Genomic DNA, 24,602 nt, shown 5'->3' with positions numbered 1-24,602 from the left:
GCTCAGCTTAGTTGGTGTAAGCAATGTTTAGGCTGGCTAACTCAATCTGCCCAGTGGTATATCCTATTAAGCAATGCCAGCATTAGGTAAGCAGGTGTGTCCATAGATTAGCCTTTTCAAAACCATCCAATCATGGGAAAGTGTGGGAAATTGGGTGTATTTAAACCCCCAAGGGTGAATATTTCCCATAACTGGTCGCAGCTCCCTACTGTAGGCAGAATGGCTGGAGTTGGGGAAGGCACTCAATTTAGAGTGCAGCGCTGGTACACCTAGGAGTCCAGATTCATGGTATGGCTCCTGGTAAAACACCATGAGCAGAGATTACTGTAGGGCCAGTACCAGGGCTCTCAGTATAAAGTGGAGACCTGGGACAGTCTCGTCTGTGACCTCTCCAGTGCCACTGGTATCCCTGGACTGGTGAGCAGGTCAGGCATCACCATGTTGACCTGAAGTGGTGGAGGGGGGATCTCTTGGAGTAGTGGATCCAAGAATCAAGGCAGATGGCCGATGTTTCAGCACTAAGTACTCATTCTGCTATCTAGATAATGATTGCCTAGCTTGTGTATACAATGGATAGGTAATGGCAAAATATCACTGTACTTCTCTGACAGCTGCAGATGGGTGGGCTGTGAACCAACAAGCCCATGCTGCTAGGCTGCAAAGGCTGTGTCGTGAGGCAGGTTAGTAATAATCTTGCATGTACTGCCATAACAAATAAATATAACAGTTCTAGAAGGTGTTGTACCAGTATAAAAATGTATTATGTATGGGATGTACTTAATAAACTAGACAATATGGCAGGAAGACTGTCATATAGGTTGTGTGGAAATAAAGGTATAATATCTTGCAAATAAAAGCATAACCCCTGGAGTGCTTGTGTACATTCTGCTTTCATATGTTGTCGTAGTGATGCATTCTATAAATAGTACTGTTGTATTAAGCAGTGTTACCCACACTGTTGAATGCAGATAAAATATGTAGGAAGTTCAGTATAACAATGGTGGAAGTCCCAAGAATTCAGTCATATTGTACAACTGAAGGAGACTTAAATAGAAAACAGTGGAATGCTTCACAACAATTCCCTGATAGCACAGTGTACTGTGTCGTCAACTGTAATATTTTTACCACACACAGAAGGGGTTTGAATCCCGGGAAATGGTAGTAAGTTGTATGCATAATCATACCCACCAACTGTACAGAGTTTGTGAACATGTTCAGATAGAAAGCTGTATGCATAATTAGACCCAACAACTGTACAGAATTTGCTAGAATCTTCAGATAGTAAGCTGTAACTATAATCATATCCTTCAACTGTACAGACTGTGGCAGAATGTTCAGGTAGGAAGCTGTATGCATAGTCATACCCCTCAACTGTTCTGATCTGTCCAGCATGTCCAGATAAATGGCCCAAATCTGCTGACTGGTAACCTGTTCCCCTGACAAATCAGTGTGATTATCCAAGAAATGTAGACAGCTTTTACTGACATATAACTGATAGTCAGACCTGTACATAGTCAGATAATGTATATGAAAACAAACCTGTCATTGTAGCATCTCACCCAAAGTGTATGACAGCTATTTTCCAAATATGTCACATTAACACCTGCATCCTGTCAAGCCGTGACCAGAGTTTGTGCAATAATAGATTGTTAGGTATGTGTATAACATCAACATGGAATCTGGGAGTATGTGTAGAATGTGTCAGGTAGCGTTAACAAAGATTTTCTCCACGGCTATAACAGGTAAGAGGTGTAGACTGCAGGTACAACACAGTTCACTTATATACTTGTCTACAAGCATGTAATCTGGGAGTATGTGTAGAAATTGTCAGGTAGTGTTAATGATTTTCTCAACAGCTATACCAGGTAAGAGGTGTAGACTATAGGTACAACACCCACAGATATACTTGTCTACAAGCATGGAATCTGGGAGTATGTATAGAAATCACCAGGTAGTGTTAACAATGATTTTCTTAACAGCTATAATAGGTAAGAAGTGGAGACTATACGTAAGACACAGTCCACGTATATAATAATCTACAAACATACCATTGTATAAAGTAAGGACATTGGGTAGTGTAATAATACATGTAAGGGACAGATCACTGCAGTGATTAAGAAAGTTGTGTAAACTACAGGGATATATTAGTTGTTAAATGACCTCTCTTTCTCACCCCCACCATATGTGCTACAATAACCTAATTACACACCTCAATGGGTACGTGTACACTCCAAACATTTGTTGGGACATATGTCCTATTGGTTTATAAATATTCACATTTGGTTCTATGCATGTGCCATGTTAAAATACTCCCATATTGGTGGCCTGTTGCCATCAATGAAACCTGCATGATGTTGTAATAGCCACTGTTGTCCCATATATGCATGTGTTCTGCTCGCTTTGCAACTGTTGTAAATCTGGTGTCTTGGGTTAATGGGGATACCTATGCATGCTGTTATAACTAATCCTGAATGCTGTTATTACTAACTGATATATTTCTTAAAACTGCAACAACATAACTCGTATGGGAAGGCCGGTCCCAGCGGACCCACCTGTCCCACCTCAGCTGGCAATGGCAATGGGCACCAGCATGTCTTGGGCCAAGCCTGGCACCTCCTCCTCCATTGGCCCTGCACCACCTTTGGGTGGAACCACCACAGGGGATGGGGCTTGTCCCCTCGGGAGCATGGGCAGAGAGGTACCTGTCACCCTGCCATCAGGTCCGGGCCATGGTGCATAGCGACTCGACAAGGAGATCCGAGACAAGCTATGCCAGCTTGAGGGCCACATGGCACAATTAGAGGGTGAGCCTGCTCCTCCTACCCAGCTCCCAGCACAGCCACCTTTGGGCCCGTGAAGGTGCAGTGGTGACTGCCCATGGGTGGGGACCTCAGTCCCACTGTTTCCATTTGGGGGCTCATGGGCTTGCGACTTCTAAACACCCCTCCCCGTCCAAGGTGTTTACCCCCACATGTGTCATATACCATCTCTGTATGCATCTTGTTTGTCTTCTCTGTTAACCTACCCAACCTACCTCCCCAAATATACCTACTACTACCCCTCCCCAACATCCCACTCTCACCTGAATAAAACAAAAAAGGGCAATCTGTTCCCACAAAAAAATCTCGCCCCATACATAGCTGTCCATTTCGCACATGTGTCCACTGGACACATGTAATCCAGTATAATTGGCATCACAACTTATTATTGTCCTCACTTCCACCCAGGGGTTTGAGTGTCCAAATCTACCTCCAAATTCAGTGTATATGCACAGCTGTTTCTGTAGAAGAAATTGGCAGCCATGGACCTTCCATACACCCGTCCTGCACATCCCTGGCTATTTTCCCTACTGTCTTTCCCTCTTTGTGCCACTTTTTTCACCACTTTCCTATCAACCCCTTTTTCTTTTCTTTTAAAGAAATTAGCACGGGGGTACGTGGGAGTAAGCATATTTAAGCAGCAGTAAGTGGGTTTAAGTCTGTTTGCATGGGAGTAAGCATTGCCTGCACAAGTTAAGCAATTTAGAAGCTAACTGAGTGTAAGAATCTGTAACCGGAAGTTAGCAGTGTTTAGCTCCGCACAAACCCAGTTTAAAATGCCTTAGTCACTCTATATCCAATGGCATGTGTTCTGCCCAGCAACAAAATAAACAGCCTCAGCAAGGATCAAACCCAGGACCCTGCACACCATAGACAAAGTGATTTACCACTAAACCATGCTGATTATACATAATTATGATCTTTTCACAAACATATCATCCAGCCCAGTCATGCAACGGTACAGAATGTATACCAACATGTAGATGTATGTGTGCGTGCACATATATTAATATCTAAACAGACACAACATATCTATATATATATATATATATATATATATATATATATATAGATATATATAGATATATATTTAGAAATATATACATGTATATATGAATATATATGAACATATATACATGCAAATGTCTACACTGACACACACACACACATATATATATCTACACCTATACGTCTACACATATATAGCAAGTTACATATATGTACGCAGATATATATCTTTGTAGGTATATACAGACCTAGTTATATATATATATGTAAGCAGATATATATATATATATATATATATATATATATATATATATATATATATATATATATATATATATATATATAAGTATATATGGCCATGCATCTGTAGATAGCAATGGTAGATTAACAGAAACATATATGCCCACATGCACTGTTAATGGGGTTGAGAGGCCCCAAGCAATATACCTCTTGTACGAATTGACATACCCCCCCCACAGCCAAACAAGTCCACCCTGCAATACACTACCAAGTGTTGCAGATCCCATAACCAGGACCTGACATGACATGGGCACATGATGTTAACAGTACTACATCCCACCTGTATGATGTCAGGCTGGTATTGATAACATATGCAGTACAGTCTGGCTCACATAGGCAATGTGAAATGTGGAAGCTATCAACATCCCCAGGATGCATATACACAGACACATATATGCAGATACAGATATACATATAAATATGTGTGTATATATATATATATATATATATATATATATATATATATATATATATATATATATATATATATACATATATATAGATATGCATGTGACTACACGTACACACGCTGAGATATGTACAGTAAGATACTTATGTAGTAGGTGCACACAATATGGTACAGCCACTATGCCTACAGTTAACACCCTAACAACTGGACACTGGATGAGCCACCCATACAAATGACATTCGTTGCCTGCAACATATACCCACAGAGAGGTCATAGGATAAACACCACACACAAGTTTGCAGAAATGGAATACCTTGATTTGTATATTATTACAGATTTATATGTCATGTCATATGGTTGTTTAGACACTGACATCCATGTCAACAGAGTAATGCAACTGTGAAACAGTTATATTAATACAGTAGTCTGGAAAGGTCCACAACTGTTGCTGTTCAGGCCAAGCCCTTCAAATCGTACAGTAGTAAAGATGGACTCGGCCACAGGATACCACACAATCAACAGTAAGTGCTGCAGTTGTATAGTCCAGCAGCCTCTATCTACACTCTGTACACAATCAATAGGTGGTAAAGACTTCAGTTGACCAAATGGGATGTTACTGTTACATAACAAGGCATAACTGACACTATCACAGGCACACTGGCAAACAGGACAGTCTATATGGCAGGATGCAGTAGACCTGCAGTAACCCACTTTATGTAAGTAATGTCAAGATAGGTGACATGTATGGTACTGTACATCCAGATACCTTAAGGCAGCTCAACCCTGATACCCCCACATTGTGTAACAGCCTAGGTTATGTATGGTGCATCCCCTCCCTAGACTCAATAACACAGGGCCATATACCACTGTTACATACACTGACCTCTGGAGTGCATATGGGCACACATGTATTGTGTAGGTGAAGCCCACACATATATGGACCTAGCCCCCATCGTATGTGTGGGGGATACAACAGCAGTGGACTGCTGGCAGGCATGGCAGCGTGGTATACATATATTGTGCATATGTATCTCTATCTGTATATATGTAGACATATACTGCTCTGTATATGTATATATTTGGGTGTGTATATGCATATCTATGTACATATACACACCCATCTATATATGTTGATTTGTACATGTTTAATTATCTGTATAGATATCTGGATAATCATATGTACATATATATTCACCATATGTCCTGAACATGGGGTGTAGCCCTACCTCAGCCCTTATAGTCCCACCTCCATAGTGCAAAGGAATGTCAGGCATGTATAGCAGGTATATTAGCAGAATACTGCTACTGTAATATGGATTGTCTTCACAGACACGGTGTGTGTGTGGGAGGTCACATCTGCTTTTCACATGTGCACCATTGGCTACTGACAGACATCATAAGGACATCATAGTACAGTACCACTGCAAGCACGCAATGCTCCTGTAGACTACAGCAGAGATATTGGTCAATATATGTGGACATTCTGACATACTCTCTACAGTCCAGAGGTATACACAGAACCCCTTAGTGCAGAACATGTGGACCAAGCCTGACAATATGGATGTTAACAGCCATGTAGATGGGTATAACACATATTGCCTGGTATACATTTGTCCCCATAGGTTATGCATTCACACACCTCTGTCTGTCCTGACACATAATAACTGCTGGTACAGAGGTACCATGGCCGCATACTACCCACTAGATATTGACATACATCTGTACAGCATCCCACTGCTCTGTCTGGCATACATGACTGTTAAGGGAGGGCTGTCAGTGGTACATCTGGAAGGTATCTGGACATGACACCTCACTGGGTAAGTACACTAAGCTGCTAGGCATGTAACAAAGCACTGTGCAGGCTACAGGCAGACTGGCTCAACACTGGCCTACATCTCCTATAGGGGAATGCACATGTACCTGCATATATAGTAGGTTCTACAGGCATGTCACAGCACAGGTTAAGATGCACCTGTGTGAAAGTGCATAACCACAACCAATGTGAACACAGCCTCACAATCCTCCCACTACCTTCTGCAGTTCACAAATCGATGGTCTGTGGGTAACACATGAAACCAAAGGCACAACACACTGCCCAGTCTGCAGATGACCCTACAGATGGGGATTCTTCATAAATATAGAACTGACATGGTAGGTATTAAAACATGTAGGACAGCCATATCCACACACACACTGTTAAACCAAAATTACTCCAAATGCAGTATAGCAGCACTTACAGTCTGTAGTCAGGTCAGACACATCCCCCTCCTGTGTGTTGCCCTGTTTCCACAGTGTATGTTGTTAGAGGTAAATCCCCAATCCATCTGAGATGCTGTTTGCCAAACAACAGATCTAGTTCCTGCTCACAGTGGATGAAAAGAGCCAACACCAAGATGATGTTCCTAGATATTGGAGTGTGTTTCCATGCAATTGGCTATGGGAATGTCACCACAGCTGTTCCACATGCAATCAGCTACGGGAGGGCTGCAATTCATGCAGAGGCCAACAGCTGATCATGAGCATCACTTAAAATACACATGCTGCTGCCTAAGCACAGCAGGTGTAGGTCTCCACATCCACCAGAGAGGGAGTGAGGGAGGCAGACAGAGGCAAAGACAAGTCAGGGAGGGGTGGTAGAGTAAAACTTAAGCATGTTTTTGTCACACACCTACCAGCACAGTGTATCAAACCCCTGACGATTATGTAGTGCTATCACATTTCTGTGCAGTTATTGGATGCTCCACATAGGTTACATGTTGTGGAGCCCTCAGTACTTATATGTGATGGTGAGTGACATCTGCAACAGGGATATGGTAGTTATACGGTAGGTGTATTACATGTGCCTGTCCACATGAACAGGTGCCAGCGTCAACACAGCCACATTATCACAGGGATGCACACACACTGACACACTTGGCAGGGCCAGGAATACAACCCATCAATAGTGAGATTGCCACAACACATTACTGTGCAGGTATCTTATGCACCACAGGGGTCATACAGAGGTGATATCGGCAAAGGGTATGGGGAGGTGTCTGACATCAGACAGCATTCTTCAGTATGCTGATGGGGGTTGTAGTGAGTGTGGATGTGACCATACGCATCATACAACACACACACAAACACACAGGGCGCCAGTACTGACATGCATGGGTGCATTTCTGCATGGGTGTGTGGTGGTCGACTGTGCTAGATGGCTATACAAGGCTAGGTGATGAGTATAACTTGGCAGCAGGCCACATGACAATGGTCAGCATTGTGGTTCAGGGCTGCATTTTCTGCATTTGCCCACACAGGTGGGTATTGTATCCCCCATCCAGTCACCTGGGTAACTATTGTGTGTGGCCAATGCTGTGCATCACTTGCCATATATGTTTTCCTTAGTCCATGACATGGACAGTGTCTGGAATGAGCACACCTCACACATGCATGTACAGTGACATGTGGAACTGTACCTGGGGTGTCTGGCCCATGTTGTGTACACATATTATTATCATATGTGCCTGGCAGGAACTGGTAATGGACAGCAGGTTTACCCTGTACCTACATTGATAGCATGCTAACGGCATTCCCTGGTGGCAGTGGCATCTGTCCATACAGGACATGTTCTCAGGCATGGTATGTCCTTTGTGGATCACATGTGATGGCACCACAGGTGTTGCAAGTGTCCAGTGGGGAACGTGGTTAAGGTTCACTGTCTGTATGTGCGTGCCTACTGGACAGATGGACAGGGTGCCATGCCCTCTGTAGCCCACTGCAACCACTCCATAGTTACTATCAGTGACCAATATGCAGTGTACTACCCACATATTGGCTGTTGCCTAGGAATGTTTGTGTGTCTATGAGACATGGGTTGAGAGTGTGCTCTGGGTAATACTGGGGTTGCCAACTGTGATTGCCTATCCTTTATGTCATGTATGGGTATGGATTTGCACCCCAGCATCTCGGCTATTTCACATCTGTTATCCTCGTATGGTGGACATTGTGATATATACTAGAGCCACCATATAATAAATTTGCAAAACCCACTCTACATTGGGTCCAGGTGTCTCATACACACACACACACACACACACACACACACACACACACACACACACACACACACACACACACACACACACACATACCTGTCATGTCTGGGAGTAAAACCCCTACCTAATTAGTCTATTACACTACAGCAGTACACAGTTATAGTACACTCCACGGAGATTACTGAAGTACTCCTTCCCCAAAGGAGTATATCACATTGGATGACATCAGCAGGATTGCCAAAGTAGGCCATTTGACATGTGCTGAGTGTGACTAGCCTAAAATGCATTGCTTCCTACACAGACATTGAAACACACACAAAACATTCACAACCGACATGTGTGGGTATAGAACCCCTAACAGAGGTCTATATTACACTACAGCATGGAGTTGTTATAGGAAACACCACAGGGATTACTGTGGAGCTCCTTCCCCAAAGGTGTATTTCACAATGAATGACATCAGCAGGCTTGCCAAAGTAGGGCATTTGGCATGTACTGAGTGTAACTAGCCTAAAAAGCATTGCTCCCAACACAGACATTGAAACACACACAAAACATCCACAATAAACATGTGTGGGTATAGAACTCCTAACAGAGGTCTACATCACACTACAGCATGTGGCTGTTATAGGACACACCATGGGGGTTACTGGAGAGCTCCTTCCACAAAGGTGTATTTCACAATGAATTACATCGGCAGGCTTGCCAAAGTAGGGCATTTGACATGTACTGAGTGTGACTAGCCAAAAGAACATTGCTCCCTACACAGGCATTAAAACACACACAAAACATCCACAATTGACATGTGTGGGTATAGAGTCCATAACAGAGGTTTATTTCACACTACAGCACTGCACAGGTATGGCATGCGCTATGGAGATTACTGGGCAACAGCCTTCCCAGTGGTGTATTTCTAGGTGGATGACATCAACAGCCTTGTCAAAGGGGAGCATACAAATTGTATGGGGTGTGACTACCCTAAAAGCATTGCCCTCTACACAGACAGACAGACACACATGCAAACACACACAGTTGCCAAGGTTGGGGTTAGAACTCCTACCTAACTAGTTTATCACACTACAGCAATACACAGTCATATGACATGCTATGGAGATTACTGGGATGCAACCTTCCCAGGGATGTATTTCTAGGTGGATGACATCAGCAGCCTTACCAAAGTAAAGCATTTCAATTGTAGGGACTGTGACCACCCTAAAAAGCATTGTTCATTACATAGACAGACACACACACAAACACACACACATGGTTGCCAAGGCTGGGATGAGAATTCTGATCTAACTAGTTTATCACACTACAGCAGTACACAGTTATAGGATGTGCTATGGAGATTACTGAGCTAAAAGCTCCCCAGAGGTGTATTTCTAGGTGGATGACATCAGCAGCCTTACCAAAGTAGTGCACTTAAATTGTAGGGGGTGTGACTACCCTAAAATGCATTGCTTTATATACAGACAGGGACAGACTGACACACACACACACACACACACACACACACACACACACACACACACACACACACACACACACACACACACACACACAGAGTTGCCAAGGCTGGAATTAAAACTTCTACCTAAATAGTTTAGCACACTGCAGTAGTGCGCAGTTATGGGATGCGCCACAGAGATTATTGGGATACAACCTTCCCAGGGATGTATTTCTAGGTGGATGAAATCAGCAGCCTTACCACAGTAGAGTTTTTTGATTGTAGGGAATGTGACCACCCTAAAAAGCATTGCTCTCTACACAGAGCCATGCAAACACACAGTTGCCAAAGCTGGGGTTAGAACTCCTGCCTAACTAGGTATATCACACTACAGCAGTTATGAGACACACCACAGTGATTACTGGGATAAAACTCTCCCAAAGGTGTATTTCACAGTGGATGACCTCAGCAGGCTTGTCATAAAGAGGCTATGGGGAGGGCAGTGTGTGTGCATGGGCCATAACCCATTCATCTAGGGTTTGATATGCCACATGCTGGCACAACCTAGGTCATATTTCACAGGTACATGTATACAGCTGCTAGATGACTACTTCCTTGAACAGTCATGTTGCAAAGATGGTACGTACACCACATACTCTGTAATGCTGACAGATACTGGTGGCTAGTACCTGCAGTGAGTGACACCTGACCCCCTGTGGTTGTGGCCCTTTGGCTGTGTGCTGAGTGGGATAGACCTGGATGGCTCCTTGTCACAGTCACCCTCTTCCACACATCTATGTATGTCTACCTTTGGCTTATTATAGTGTGTTGTCCTTACATATATGCCTGTATTCCTATCCACTGTGTGTGCAAAGCATGAGTGGTGCATGCTGAGGAGTGCCTGCACTAACATCTGTAGCTGTCAGATATGTCTGGCCCACTGGTGTTTGCAGACATGGCCTTAATGTGTTTAAGTGTGTGAGCATGCCCAGTATGACCTTTCAGTATGTTGTTGACTGACATTGCCTTCATTACTCTAAGTGTGTGGGCATGCCCAGTATGGCTGTCTGTATTGAATGTGTGGATCGAGTCCAGGTAGTTTGTACTGCAGTGCTGACCTTTGTGTTGTACACCTACAGGTAGCATGCTGTCTCTGCAGGGTATCCGTCAATCATTTGCCATGGACTTTTACTACATTTCCCCATAGGATGGGGTGGGTACACCTGACTATTTCTACATTTCTACACAGGATTGTGGGGGGGGGGGGGCACACATGACTGTTACTATATTTCTACATAGGATGGGGGCCACACCTGACTATTTCTGCAGTTCTACACAGAATTGGGGGGGGGGGCACACCTGATTATGTCTACATTTCTACACAGGATTGGGGGGCACACCTGACTGTGACTACATTTCTACGTCGGATGAGGAGGCACACCTGACACTTGTACACATTTGCTAGGACTGTACTGGTATGTCAGGTACTCCATTTCCGTCTGTAGTCTTACCTATCGTGGTGACTAGAGGCATACCAGTGCACTACAGATCTTAGCTTTTAATTACCTACATATTAGTTTCCAACTTCCTACCATTCAGAACTGACATCCCACTGTGTGACCTGCTGTAGTCTGTCTGTGTAATCCTGGGGGAGGAGGTTACCCATAGGCTTCATTCAGAGGCCATAGCACAGCCTTTGTTTCTGTTTGTCTATACTTGTCCTGCTGGCTGTTACTGTTGTTGGGTATGTGACCCCCCCTGACTGGCATGTGTGAGTCACTTACCTTGTGGGTGTCCCAGTATTGAGGGTGGTGCTGCAGGGCTGCCTATGTCGGATGCACATAGTACACTCCCTACACATGGTTAGGCACAGGTAGTGTAATGTTTGGCATCTGTTTTACTGTATGTGAGAGTCAGAGAGAGGTGTTATTCCCTGGGTCCCTCCTGTGTCAGTGTATGCGCTATGTGTTGCCTCTTTGCCAAGGCCAGGGCATGTCTCCTTCTGCCTACTGGGGCAGGCTCAGGTTGTCCCTCCTCCGAGTCACTCTGTGCCTGTGTAGGCCTTGGCAATGGTGGGGGGCTGTGTGGCCTTGCCCTGTGCTGTTCCTGCTGCAGCTGTTTCCGCAGGATCATATTGTGTAGCATGGCACATACAAAGACAATTGGATACATATAGCTGGTGAGTACTGCAAGGCTCCACCAGATGTGTCCAGGCACTGGAACTGTGACTTGAGCATCCCAAACACTTGCTCTACTATAATTCTGGTTTGTGCGTGTGCCTCATTATGGAGTTCTTGTTTGGGTGTGTGTGTATTTATGATGGGTGTCATCAGTCACGGCTCCAGTGCGTATCCAGCATCCCCCACTATGTGACCGTCAGGGATGTCCCCACTGGCAAATCTCTGGTACAGCTGTGTCAGATGCCAGATGTGGGAATTGTGATAGCTTCCAGGGCAGCCAGCGCACACATTCATTATTATGCTCTGGGCATCACACATGACCTGGCAGTTGATGGAGGAGAAGCCCTTGCAGTTGATGTAGACCCTACCCCGCTCCCAGGCTGGTGATTTAATGCATATGTGCGTGCAGTCTATAGCACCCACTACCTCAGGGTATTCTGCTATTTGGTGGAACAGTTGTATATTGCTGGCCAATGCCTCACAGGTGTTGGGGAAATATACATGCTCACTGACATGTGCTGACATGGCATCCAGGAACTGGTGGAGTACCTTGGATGATGATGCCTGTGAAATCCCCATCATATCCCCAGCTGGCCTTTGGAAGGTACCTGTAGCTAGTATTCTTAGGCCTACACATACCTTGGTATCCACTGGGATGGGTTCCCCTCTGTTAATTCTGTGTGTGAGGTGTGGCTGGCACAGCTCAACATTTTGCTGTAGGAGGTCCCTGTCCACCCTATAGCGCTCCACTATCTCCAGCTCATTTAGCCCCTGGTAGGTTACCCTGGGTCTGTACACTCTTCTCTGTCTCCTCACTGTGGGTTGGTGGACAGCATTCATGTCCTCATCACCCTCAGCCTCTTCCACAAGTTGTTGTATGATAGCTATTGCAGCACCTATCATTTTGCTGTTGTGAGTGTTAAAAGTTCCCCTTCTTGTTTACACCGGTGGTGTAGAGCATGGGAAAAACCAAAGGGGAAGGTGTTTGCATAGTTTATAGTAGTGTTCTGGGCTGGGCTGGGCTGGTCTGCTGCCTGTGTAATTGACTGATTCTGATACATTTCACCTGCCAGCTAAGCTAGTTCTCCTTGATTACCTTCCTACTGCTGTTTTCCCTTTCCATTGACTTCCTGTTTAAGCCCGTTTGTGCGCCGTGCAGAGTGCTCAAATGTGCACACTGCTGCTATTTCCTGGTTTAACCTCTTTTTTTTTCTTCCTGTAAAACACGGTGCGTGGTGTGCACACCCACTTAGGCTTTGTAAAGAGTGCTAAGCAGGTTTAGACACACCCCCTAGCTTAGCTGTGCTAAGCTAAGAGCAAACCCGAGCCACATGGCTCCAGTCCACTTACAGTATGCCTGACACACACCCCCATGATGTCACCTAACTCCTAGGCTTGAACCAAGCTATTCCTACTCTAACATGTTGGGACCTGACTCACATGCTGGGAAAACTGGGATTCACTATCTTTCCCTTTATTTGCATAGGATTGCCTGCTAATGCATAGTTACATGTCTCACACTGAGCCTTCCCCTTAGCAACCACTACTCACTGGCCTGGTTGTCTTCTGCCTGCCATTGACTTGCATGGCAGAATAGTGATTTTAGTTAGACTGCTTATTTTAGGTTTATTTTATTACCCCCCCCCCCCGATCCCATTTGTGCGCTGCTGCCTTATGCTTAAACAGCCGAGATCAGCTAAAAAAAATAAAAGTTGATTTTTGTATTTTTTTTTTTTGTTTGCAATGCCAATGGTCTTTTACTTGGCCATTGGCATGCTTACTACATAATATGCAGCCTTTATTTGGGACTGTCACAGCTCCGTTTTGGATTTTTCAGAAATGTAGTCAGTTACTAACCGAGTATATTTCTGCAGATAGCACTAGTATTGCACGGACTGCTGCAAGCTTCCTGGATTGCAAAATCACCTCATTTGCATAGATTTATCCTGCAAATGGGGTGATTTGCATACCAGGGCTTAGTCCGTGCAGGATTAGTGCATGAGTGCTTGTGCATGCTCCTGCAGGCTGTTCCTGGATCGTAGGGCAGACAAATTGCCTGCTTGAGCTCCTGCACTGATCTTGCACTCTGTGCAAGCTTTTGAGAATCGGGGGGACAGTGTTACAAAGGATTCAGATTACAGACCAGACACTTCAAAAATATGACAACAGTTAAGTGAAAGAATTCATGACCTGTCATAAGTCCAGAAGAAGTTAAAGAAGTTATACTCCAATGTAAATCAAAGAACACACACACGTACAAGAGTAAACACCGAATACAAAATTTGTCATGATTTATATGGAATGCTCCAGTCAGGTTTGGTATATTCTGTTATCAGATACTAAACTTAAAACTTTTGCTGTGTGAGACCCTCTTTTTTCTTACAGAAGAGCTAAAATGTAGACAGTTTTGTGACCAGTAATGTTCGGGTAAGCAGAAAAGTATGCAGTATGAAAGGTAATTTTCCATGCCATGATTGCTTAGTACATAGGTAAGCTTTTGGTATACAAATGATAAAAACCATGATGTTCTAAATAATAGTTCCTGCAAAGGGAATTTGATGAAGTCCCCATACTCCATATAACTATATACACCTTGGCAGTACCTTATCCCAGAGTAAAGGTAAAACTTGGTTTTGTTAAAAACAAATGTTCTCTTCTTCTGTTTCATTGTTTTTTCCACACAGATGGCTGCTTTTCATTCACGTTAAGCTGATTTGTGATCTACCACACAAGTAAAAGACTACTCTACTACTTTGCAACATAGTTGATTTGTTAATGTTTACAGTATTATTCACATAACAAGTAAATTTAGCTAGGCAAGAAAACAATTGGAAATTTTTAACTGTTATTGAATTTTAATTTAAACTGAAATGCCATGCCTTCTAAGCAAAATGTTTGCTGACTTTAACATGTTCTGCATTCTGGAATTCAGGTACAAGTATTTCAAAGGATATAGCACATAGTTAGCATGGCCAAGTGGCATGAAATTTGACTTGCTAGGTCTATTTCTTTAGAATTTAAAGACTGTTGCTGGTTTTAGAGGTTTGGTACATGATCCCTGTTCTTGTGTGCATACACAATCCACTTATACATCATTAAAGAAAGAAATTTAGTCTTATTTCTCTTTCAATAAATAAATGAATTGCACCAAAGGCACACTTTTCAAAGTTGACAAAATAATAGGTCACAATCAAGTGGAAAGACAAATGTTTGAGAAAATACATGATGTAAATGTGGGAATACTAAAGTGAAAAGGAAGGACAATAATTATTATGTAATGGCCAAGAAGGGTGAGTCATGCAGAACAAGTACTGCAGAAATATGTCAAATGCAGTGCACACCATAAAAACAATTCAAAGGAAAGATTTCTACTATAGTCAGTACCAGGTCATTAGTGGATCAATGTGGACAGTAATTTGTTCCCACTCAAAGAAATTATGTAACATATGTGCGGATTGGTATTTCAATTCATCTACAAATATCAGAATGTCAGGTATACATATGATTAATGCATTAGAGTACATATTCTTGAATTAAAGGGTGTTGATACTGGCATATCCAGCAAGTCTGCAATGCGGTTCTACTTCACGATGTCGAAAGCCGACAATATAGAAGCTGATATTGCCAGCAGCACAACATCGAAAGTGCAGAACATCGTGCAGGTAAACAGAAATCTCTGCAGGGGAAGATTTCCGTTTACCTCAATGTAGTGTGGTCTTGGAGTTGGAATATTTAAGTAGGGGTGTGTGGGGGGGGTGCATGGGGGCTTGCCCCCCTGCCTACGCTAGTTAGTTTTTATTTTTGTTTGTTTTTTTTTTATGTTATTCGATGTTTTACTACATCGATCACTAGAGGCCGACCTTTATTGATTCGATGTAGTAAAATTTCGATAACGTGATATAGACGCCTGCAATGCAAAAAGTCAAGAAATTAAAGAAGAAGAATTGTATATTTGAGTGGGGAATTCAAACATATAACAAACATCCCGTCTATACTATCGGCAACCCAAAAGAGAAGTTTCAAACAGTGAGGAATCACAGATGGAAAGGTAGTTGACAAAAGATGAAGACTGTCAGCCTGCAACAGCTAGCATGTAGGAATATTTCATTGCACAAATTCACTCTCTCAAGAGCTCAGCTCTTAATGGTCAGGAAGATGAAAAACAATCTGCTTACATCCTCTGCATCACTGATGCTTGGAAAACTAATAATAAGTGAAGCAAATAATGGAGAAAACTCAGCATAAACAAAAATACTACTTGTTAAAATGCAAAAGATTACCAGATTCACAAGTTGAAGACAACGCAAGAACAGAGAAGCCAAGGGGAAGTCCATAGGTTGAAAGTGAAGTAGTTGAGCAAGCAAGGTGCTATGGTTTCCATTTTAAAGGTGGAAAGTTGTATAGAAGGGATTGTAGATATCTGCATAAGATAAATGTGTCAAAGTACATGCCCATAGAAAATCAATTGTAAGTGTCACAACCAGTACTGGCACAAAAAACAGAGCCATGATAAATCAAGAGTTGCAGAGACAGGCTTCTCAAGTTGTGTCTGCAAGTAAATCTGTGCTCAACAAGAACTGTTCCAAAAGGAAATCAGCAATCTTGTTAAATTCTCCACATGTGGAATACCACTGAAGAAACTAAACCTGGACAGTTTGAAAGTTAAAAACTATTCTAAGAACTTAAATGTCGCATTTATTAAAATGCCTTTTTGGATGAATAAAAAAAAAAAAAACACGTTTGATTGTTAACTACTGGAGCTTGGTACACTTTCTCACAAAGCATACACCCTAATTAAAGACTTCATAGAGCTTAGTCACATCACAGTATTTGTCTGCTGCTTACTCACCTACCTCGCATGCAGCTCTTACACAAACATCACCTTCTAGCTGAATATGACAACATGCAACTGCTTAGTGACAGCCTTTACACATCCAGTTATATGGAAAACACCAGCAAGCCTTATCTTTTGTGCATGGATTTAGAAATAAAATTCCAACAATAAATGTTGCAGCTGCAGGTGGGCACTGGCCTATAAAACTTGCTTGGGTGCCACAGCTTTCATATTTCTTCCTGGTTTAGGGTGTCAAAGCCACCCATTCCATGTGGAAGTATCAGTTTAATGAGTGAGGCTTGTAGGGGAGTGAAATCTCATATAAAATCCAAGCTGATTTTATGAGCACTGGGGTAATTTTGTGACACCCCACCACAGGAAGATGTGTGATGCGTAAAACTGTAGGTAGAATCACATCGTAGATGTCATTATTCTAGATGATAAAAATACACATACTTCTCTCCGTTGGTCTGCAGTTTTCCTTAATTCTGCTACTAGGGTTTAAGATAACCGATCAATATGACATTAAAGTTGGCCTATGAGTAATGCCAAGGTACCTGTATGAATCAATCCTCTCCCATGTAATACTGTTGATCCTGATTTGTATTCTCAAGCACTTTTGATTAAGTGAGAATAGTATTTCATTAGATCTATTAGGAGTAATTTCCAATATGGTGGATGATCCTAAGAATTTCTGGAACAATTAAGATCAATTAAGCTTAGGTTCTCCAGTTATTAAATGCAGCCATCTGCATGCTAGCAGAATGATAAGGACTCAGACACTGACATTTTAATGCCACAGTCCTGACTATTCTGGCTAATGTATACCTCATGATCTTGATTGATACAACAAATAAGAAAGGTAAGAGAGGATATTCCTGTTGGTTGTCTCTATGCAGGCAAAATGATGGAGATTTAAGACTATTCTTGATCAATACTTTATATCAGTCAGTCATCCTGGATACCAAAACAATACACTGAGGCTCATACAAAATCAAGGGATTTGTTGAAATCAATGGGAAGGACAACTTCAGAACAGCACTTGCTATTAACATTCAGAAATAACCAAACAAGGTCTGAACTGTCTGCCCCACCATTAATAAGCTGTTCAGATTTGAGGGAACCAGATGTGAAAAGTTTCATATAAGCCTATTAGTCAATTTTATTTCTAAAAGACAGCATCAAAAAGGGTCTCTAATTAGTAGCCAGTTTTTTATCTTTCCATTCCTTTGAGAAAATTATTATGCCTGGTAATCTGCCTGAACATTGGAGGAAGCCATATTATGCACTACCCATCATAGTTGAATTAAGGGATTGCCAAGCACTTCCTTAAATATCTTGTAAATGTCTACTGCTGTACCATCAGGGCCTTGAGATTACCCAAATCTAGAGAGCCAATGGCTTGGGAAATTTCTCCTAAGGAAAGCAGCTTGCTCAAACATTGCAGGTCCTGTTCTGATGTTTTTGTTAGCTGGCTGAGGACAGGAAGTCCTTTAGACAAGAATCTTCTTCCAGGGGTTGAGCTGTATATACTCCAACACTACTCATTTCACCTTTTTTGCAATGCACTGTAAAGTCCCTGATTCTTTATGCAGAGAACCTATTGATTGGGCCTGCCTGCATTCTTTAAATTTGTGAGAAATTAGCTCAGAAACAATACATTGCACCCATGCATATTCCTTAATCCTTTCCCAGCTAGCTCATTTTGTTTCCCTCTGCATCATCTTAAGCCTTTAACAGCAAACAGCTAGTTGTGACAGAATTAGGTTATTATTCCTTATGTTTTGATGTCCTTCGCTAATGTCAGCACATACAGAGTCAGTGAGCATAAATTACTGTTGTGATGTCCTACTATATCACTGTTGCAGTATCCAAAACAGAAGGGGATCTCCCACCTAGGGCAGCCCGATGCTCAGGCAGTATACAAAAGCTTAATGATCTCGTATGCACCGTACATCACATTTATGATCCCCCATACAGAATATAGGGCATAAAATGGACATACAGACACAACTACCCTGAACTTCTTTGCCATTATTGCTAGTTGGTCTGAATGCCTTGTTGCTGTTTTTTTTTTTTTTTTTTTTTTTACTTTTTTTGGTTTTGTATTTTATTTTGCTACTTAGAGTTCATGTCATTCAAGAAGGGAAAATGTCAGTGTGGGAGGCAGATTCCCCATAAGGATCGTCACAAACAGTATCTTGTTTGTTTTGTTGCTTCCCACGACCACATCTCTTGTAGTATCTGTAAGGCATTTGTGCCTAAGACACTCAGAAGCCATTTATCTTGAAAACCAGTATCTTAAACAGTTAGCCCAGGGTACCATGGCAGAATCCTCTAACTCCAAGATACCCCCACTGGGTAAGAAGAAGACCAAGAAGTCTCAGCAGGATTCTTTAGTTGCCCAGCCTCCATCAGAAATCCCTCTAGAAGTGAGTAATAGCTCTGTAGGTTATTCAGTGTCTAAGTCAGATTCCTCTGCCATAACCCCATTGGAAGCCTGCATGGAGCCATCTTTTTGGAAGTCATCTGAGGCTTTGCAGGTGTCTGCTCTGGATGTCAAGGAGGAACTGTAGCTGCTTATCTCAGAGGTTTCTAGAGGGATTCCACAGATATCAGTCAGGGAAGAGGTTCCAGATTCTCTTTCTGAATCTTGCCAAGTGTCACAATCTCTGGTATTTGTTAGGGCTGATGTCCCTTCCAAGAAAAGACATCCTTAGGATGGATGTCATACCAAAGGGTATGGCAAGAGTTTACTCAGGGCTTGTTTTCTGCCTTAATGGCTCTAAAGCCTCCTCAAAGGATTTCAGTACCTACTCCTTCTTGGATTTCTATCCCTTCTAAGCAGCTTAGGGAACCTTATTCCTCAGATGATGATTCAGTGCCTGATGAGTGGTCTTTGTTGTATTCTTCATGGATGCCTTCACCTTTGGCTTATGGTTCTGATGAAGAAGAATCTGTTAGCCCTGAGTCTCCTTTTGAGGAATTGTCCTTTGGGGACACAATTGCTAGGATTATGGAACACTTTATGTGGGATTCTTCTCAAGTGTCTGATATTCAGAGAAAATATTATGAGTTGCTTCAAGTGGATACTCCTAAATCATCTGCAGTTCCTGCTGTGTTGGTTCCTTATTAAATACTTTCATTGCTCTTTCCAAGTCTCCTGATTTTCAGCCTCCTGCTCCTAAGAATCCTGATAGGTTCTTTAGGTTCCTGAGGATTGTCAATTTTTACTTAAATGTCCTTCTGCTGATCCTGCTGTGGTGTCAGTCTCTTCTGAAAAACCTTCTAAGCGTTTTCCCTCTTCCAAACTCTAGCCTTCTAATACAGATAGTAGGGTAATGAAGAGGATTAGAATTAAAGTTTATACTGCTTCTGCTTTGGCCTTTTCGGGCTGTTAATTACCACACCCACATCACCAGGTATACTCTGGTTTTGATTGGTCAGGCTTGTCAGATTATTTCTGAGCTCCCTGGTTGTGAAGGCAAATCCTCTGCCTTATTTTCTTTATTTATTGCATTTGTTTACCAGGAAAGTCCACTGGGCCTAATAGAGCCCATTTTCAGTGGAGGTCTGGGGAGAAAAGCTCAGACAAGAACATAGATACAGAATAAATTAAACATTAATTGGTACTGTTAGAAAAATGTGTATTTGAATATATGAGAAATGCTAGTTTCAAAACAAAGTAGTATATAATGCATTTTATTCTATTAATCATATAACAGAAAGGATTAATTCATGTGTAAATGTAAGTAGTTTTGAAACTGCCATGTGGCTTGAAGCAAACTGACCTCCGACCCTGGCAGATGCTAGCTTAGCAAGTTTTAATGTTTATGCTTTTCACAAGTGATTATCTGCTGGGTCAGGAAATTAAATATGTGAAATAATGAAATCTTCTGCCCTTTCCTGCTGGGATGATTTGGCCTTGTATATGTGTTACTAAGATAGCATGCAGCTGGTGGGAAAGTGTTACAGTGAACAAAGATGTGTATTAGAAGATTGAATCCACTATTGTATTCGAACTGATGTGAAACCTTGAAGAAGTAACTTTACAGAAAGACATTATGTCTGACCAGGTGGATAGCAAGGCCGTATTGTTACCAGAGGAAAACTTTTTTAAAATATACAGCATCAGCAGTTTTTATGAATAGAGGACTGTAAGCTAAAGTGATGTAGATGCCCTGTGACATACCACGTCAGTAAGGTGGGCACAGCTTGAATGCAAAGACTATATAGAACTGTGTGCTTCCTGTTTCATGTTAGACAAAATTCTGTACTTGTACATTTTTTGCCTCCTGGTGTACACTAGTAAACTTTTGAACCTGCACCTCCTGTGTATTGAATTCTTAATTTTATTTAACAGTTTGGTCCTTCTTAGCCGGAAATCCCTCGGACAGCTGCAGATCAGAGTCTACCGGTGGTCGAATACTGCGCAGGAGAAGTTACCGAAACGATTCTTCTTGGGTGAAAAGACCTCCGACTGAATTGTCGTTTATAGAGGCTGGCCACTTTCTGATCTGTGGCCGAGGAGCGGATCCTGGACGACTCAATACCGGAGGCTCAGGTAGGAAGATTTGCATTTTTTCTGTTTTAGATCAGGGACTAGGTTACAGTATATTGTTGTCAAGATTTGATATGCAGATCAGGGACAAAATGAAGTACTGTATATTTGGTCATAGATCAGGGTAACAGAATAAGGTAGGCAGTTATTCTAGATAAACTGTGAAAAGGAACTGAACTTCTGATATCACGTGATAAGAAGGGTTACGTAACATTTTCTTTTACCATGGGAAATCAGTGCACTAAAACATCACGAGATCCGCCCTTAAACGAAGACTCAAAATACATGCAATTACAACGTTCCGATAACGTTAGGTATTATACGAAATGGGTTAACAAATATGAATTTAATGGTAAACTAGATAAAACTTCACTAGTTAAACTCCTTAAGCAACTTAAATCCGATGCGGGAGGTCAGGCAAAAAAGCAATGCCAATTAGGCATTCCTCAGGCACACAGGTGGATTGAGGAAGCAAATCGTAGAGAACAGAAGCTTAAAAATTCAAAAACATTAGTTTTCGACAAAGAAGATAATAACTTAGTAATAGCAACAGCTCCTCCTCCTCCCTTACCCCCTCCTTTACCCTTTTCAGGATATGAAGCAAGTGGACAGGCTGGTCCTCCTCCGCGTTATCCTGAAGTCTCAGCAAGACCACAACCGTTTGTTAGAGATCCTATTGAAACTAGGTCCCGGACACGTAAAATACATAGGGACGCAGAATCATATCAAATAGAGAGAAACCTACAGGATGAGAGTGAGGAAGAAATATGCCCACTTATAGAGGTCCCAAATCCTCAGGCAGGACAGGAAGGGCAGAACCCAACACTCTTAGTATATAGGCCATGGACACCGGAGGATATCCGGAAAGCTACTGAGGGAATCCCCCATCCGAAAGTTAATTTTACGAAATTTTTAGAAGATTTACAAGGCATGAGGTTGAGTTACCATTTGAATGGGGAAGAAGTAGAAAAAGTAGTAAGACAAATTATAGGTCCAGATTGGCACATGATTTGTGGCACCTGGAATCCTCGTAATGCAGAGCTCAAACCACTCCCACATAGTGACGCAGAATTAGACAACAGAGTGAAAGGTCTTACAGACCGAATCTCTGAGAAATGGAAACCTAGAGCAGACTGGACTTGCATTAATCAATGCATACAACAGGAAAATGAGACAATAGATGGGTACTATGCTAGATTATTGGACTGTTTTAATAATCATAGCGGTATGTCGGTTCCTGAGAACCAAACGAATGATTCCCCGTATGAACAACAATTGAAAAACGCATTTTTAAAAGGTTGCATTGCACCTATCAGCAGCTTCATTATGAAGCACATGATAGACCATCGAACAGGTAGGCTACAAGCCTTACTTGAATATGCTAGACATGCTGAAAGACATTTTAATAGTAAAAAGAAAAAGAAGGCGCAAGTCTTCACTGCTGAAGACGGAGCTGAAGTATTTGTGTTACAATCAGGTAAAAAGGGCAAGAAGAATGCCCAGGGAAACAAACAATCTGACAAACGATCAGAAGATTTTGAAGAGAGGAAAAAGAGAGGTGAATGCTTCAAGTGCAGGAAAAAAGGACATCTAGCAAGGGATTGTAAGCAGAACAAAAAGGTAATTACAGAAGATAAGGGAGATGAGGACTGACTATATGATAGTGAAGATACATCATGCGAAAGTCAGAAATCATCAGGAAAAGTTAATAAACAAAAAACAAATGTAAATGTGATAGAAGGAATAGAGGAAGTGCAAGTAGATATGGAGGATGAAGAAAGTGAAATTTTGGACTTAGCACTATTGAGCTTAGAGCTCTACTTAGCAGATACGAAACCGGAAGGTACACTTCTGGTGGAGGGAAGGGAAGTCAAATTCCTGTGTGACTCAGGAGCATCACGGACCCTGATACACCCCTCTAAGTTACCAGAACATTCCGAATCACCTGATTATATACTGGTAAAAGCTGCAAATGGACAACTATACAGGGAACCACTTTCCCATGATATAGCAATAACTGACCCTGTTTCAGGTATGACTCAGAGAAGTAAAATTGTTGTTTCTGCAAAGTGTCCAGTAAACCTATTGGGCAGGGACCTTATGCAGATATTTGGCATAGCAGTAGTTCCAACTGTACAAGGTATGGAGGCGCAGAGACAAATGGATACCTTTGTAGTGCGATCGGAGGGTGAAACTTTTTACTGGTACAGCCAGGACCTAGTCACGACTGGTCCAGGGGCAGTAACCAAGGAACTGATGAATGTAGCCATCAGTAAAGCCCCCTCCCTTGACACTGATAGACAGCATTTGTTACACTGTACTCTATACTACTGTACCACACCAGGACCTGATAGAGAGTATGAGCAAGAATTGTTCAGAAATCGTGCAACTAGATTAGTATTGCGTACTTTGTACTGGGATACTGAGGGGAACAGTGTAGTTAGCTGTTCATTACCTCAAGAATTCCTTGCATTATATAGATCAAATCAATTACCACATGTCAGCTTCACAAAGAATAAAAATGTAAAATGGGCAGACTTAGGAGAAAAGGTGACAAGATGGGAGAAACAGACTGATTTAGAACTGTCAGAACAAGGGATACAGAAACAAAAACTGAATTGGTTGACACAGACACATCCAGCTGTTCACTTGCAATCTAGCAAGGACAGCTGATTAGCATTTCTATTAGAAGAAGAAGAAAAAGCCTTATGTGAAATTCCAACGACTCTTTGGTCAAGAGGCAAGTCAGATGTAGGACTTATTCGAACAGCAGGACCAGTTACAATTACCCCAAAGTCAGCATTTAGACCACAGAAAAGACAATACCCTTTGAGAAAGGATGCAGAAATAGGAATCAAGCCTATAATAGCAGCATTACTCAAAGAAGGAGTACTGGTAGAATCTCCTGATTCACCATGTAATACACCCCTATTTCCTGTTAAGAAAGCAAACGGGGAATGGCGGATGGTTCAAGATTTACAAGCTGTGAATAATGCAGTAATACCTAGAG

The sequence above is a fragment of the Protopterus annectens genome, chromosome 1.part0 (genome assembly GCF_019279795.1).
Source record: "Protopterus annectens isolate FY-2018-M chromosome 1.part0, PAN1.0, whole genome shotgun sequence".
In the NCBI taxonomy this organism is placed as follows: Eukaryota; Metazoa; Chordata; order Ceratodontiformes; family Protopteridae; genus Protopterus; species Protopterus annectens.
The sequence above is the reverse complement of the archived record's forward strand: the minus strand, read 5'-3'. Positions refer to the sequence as shown.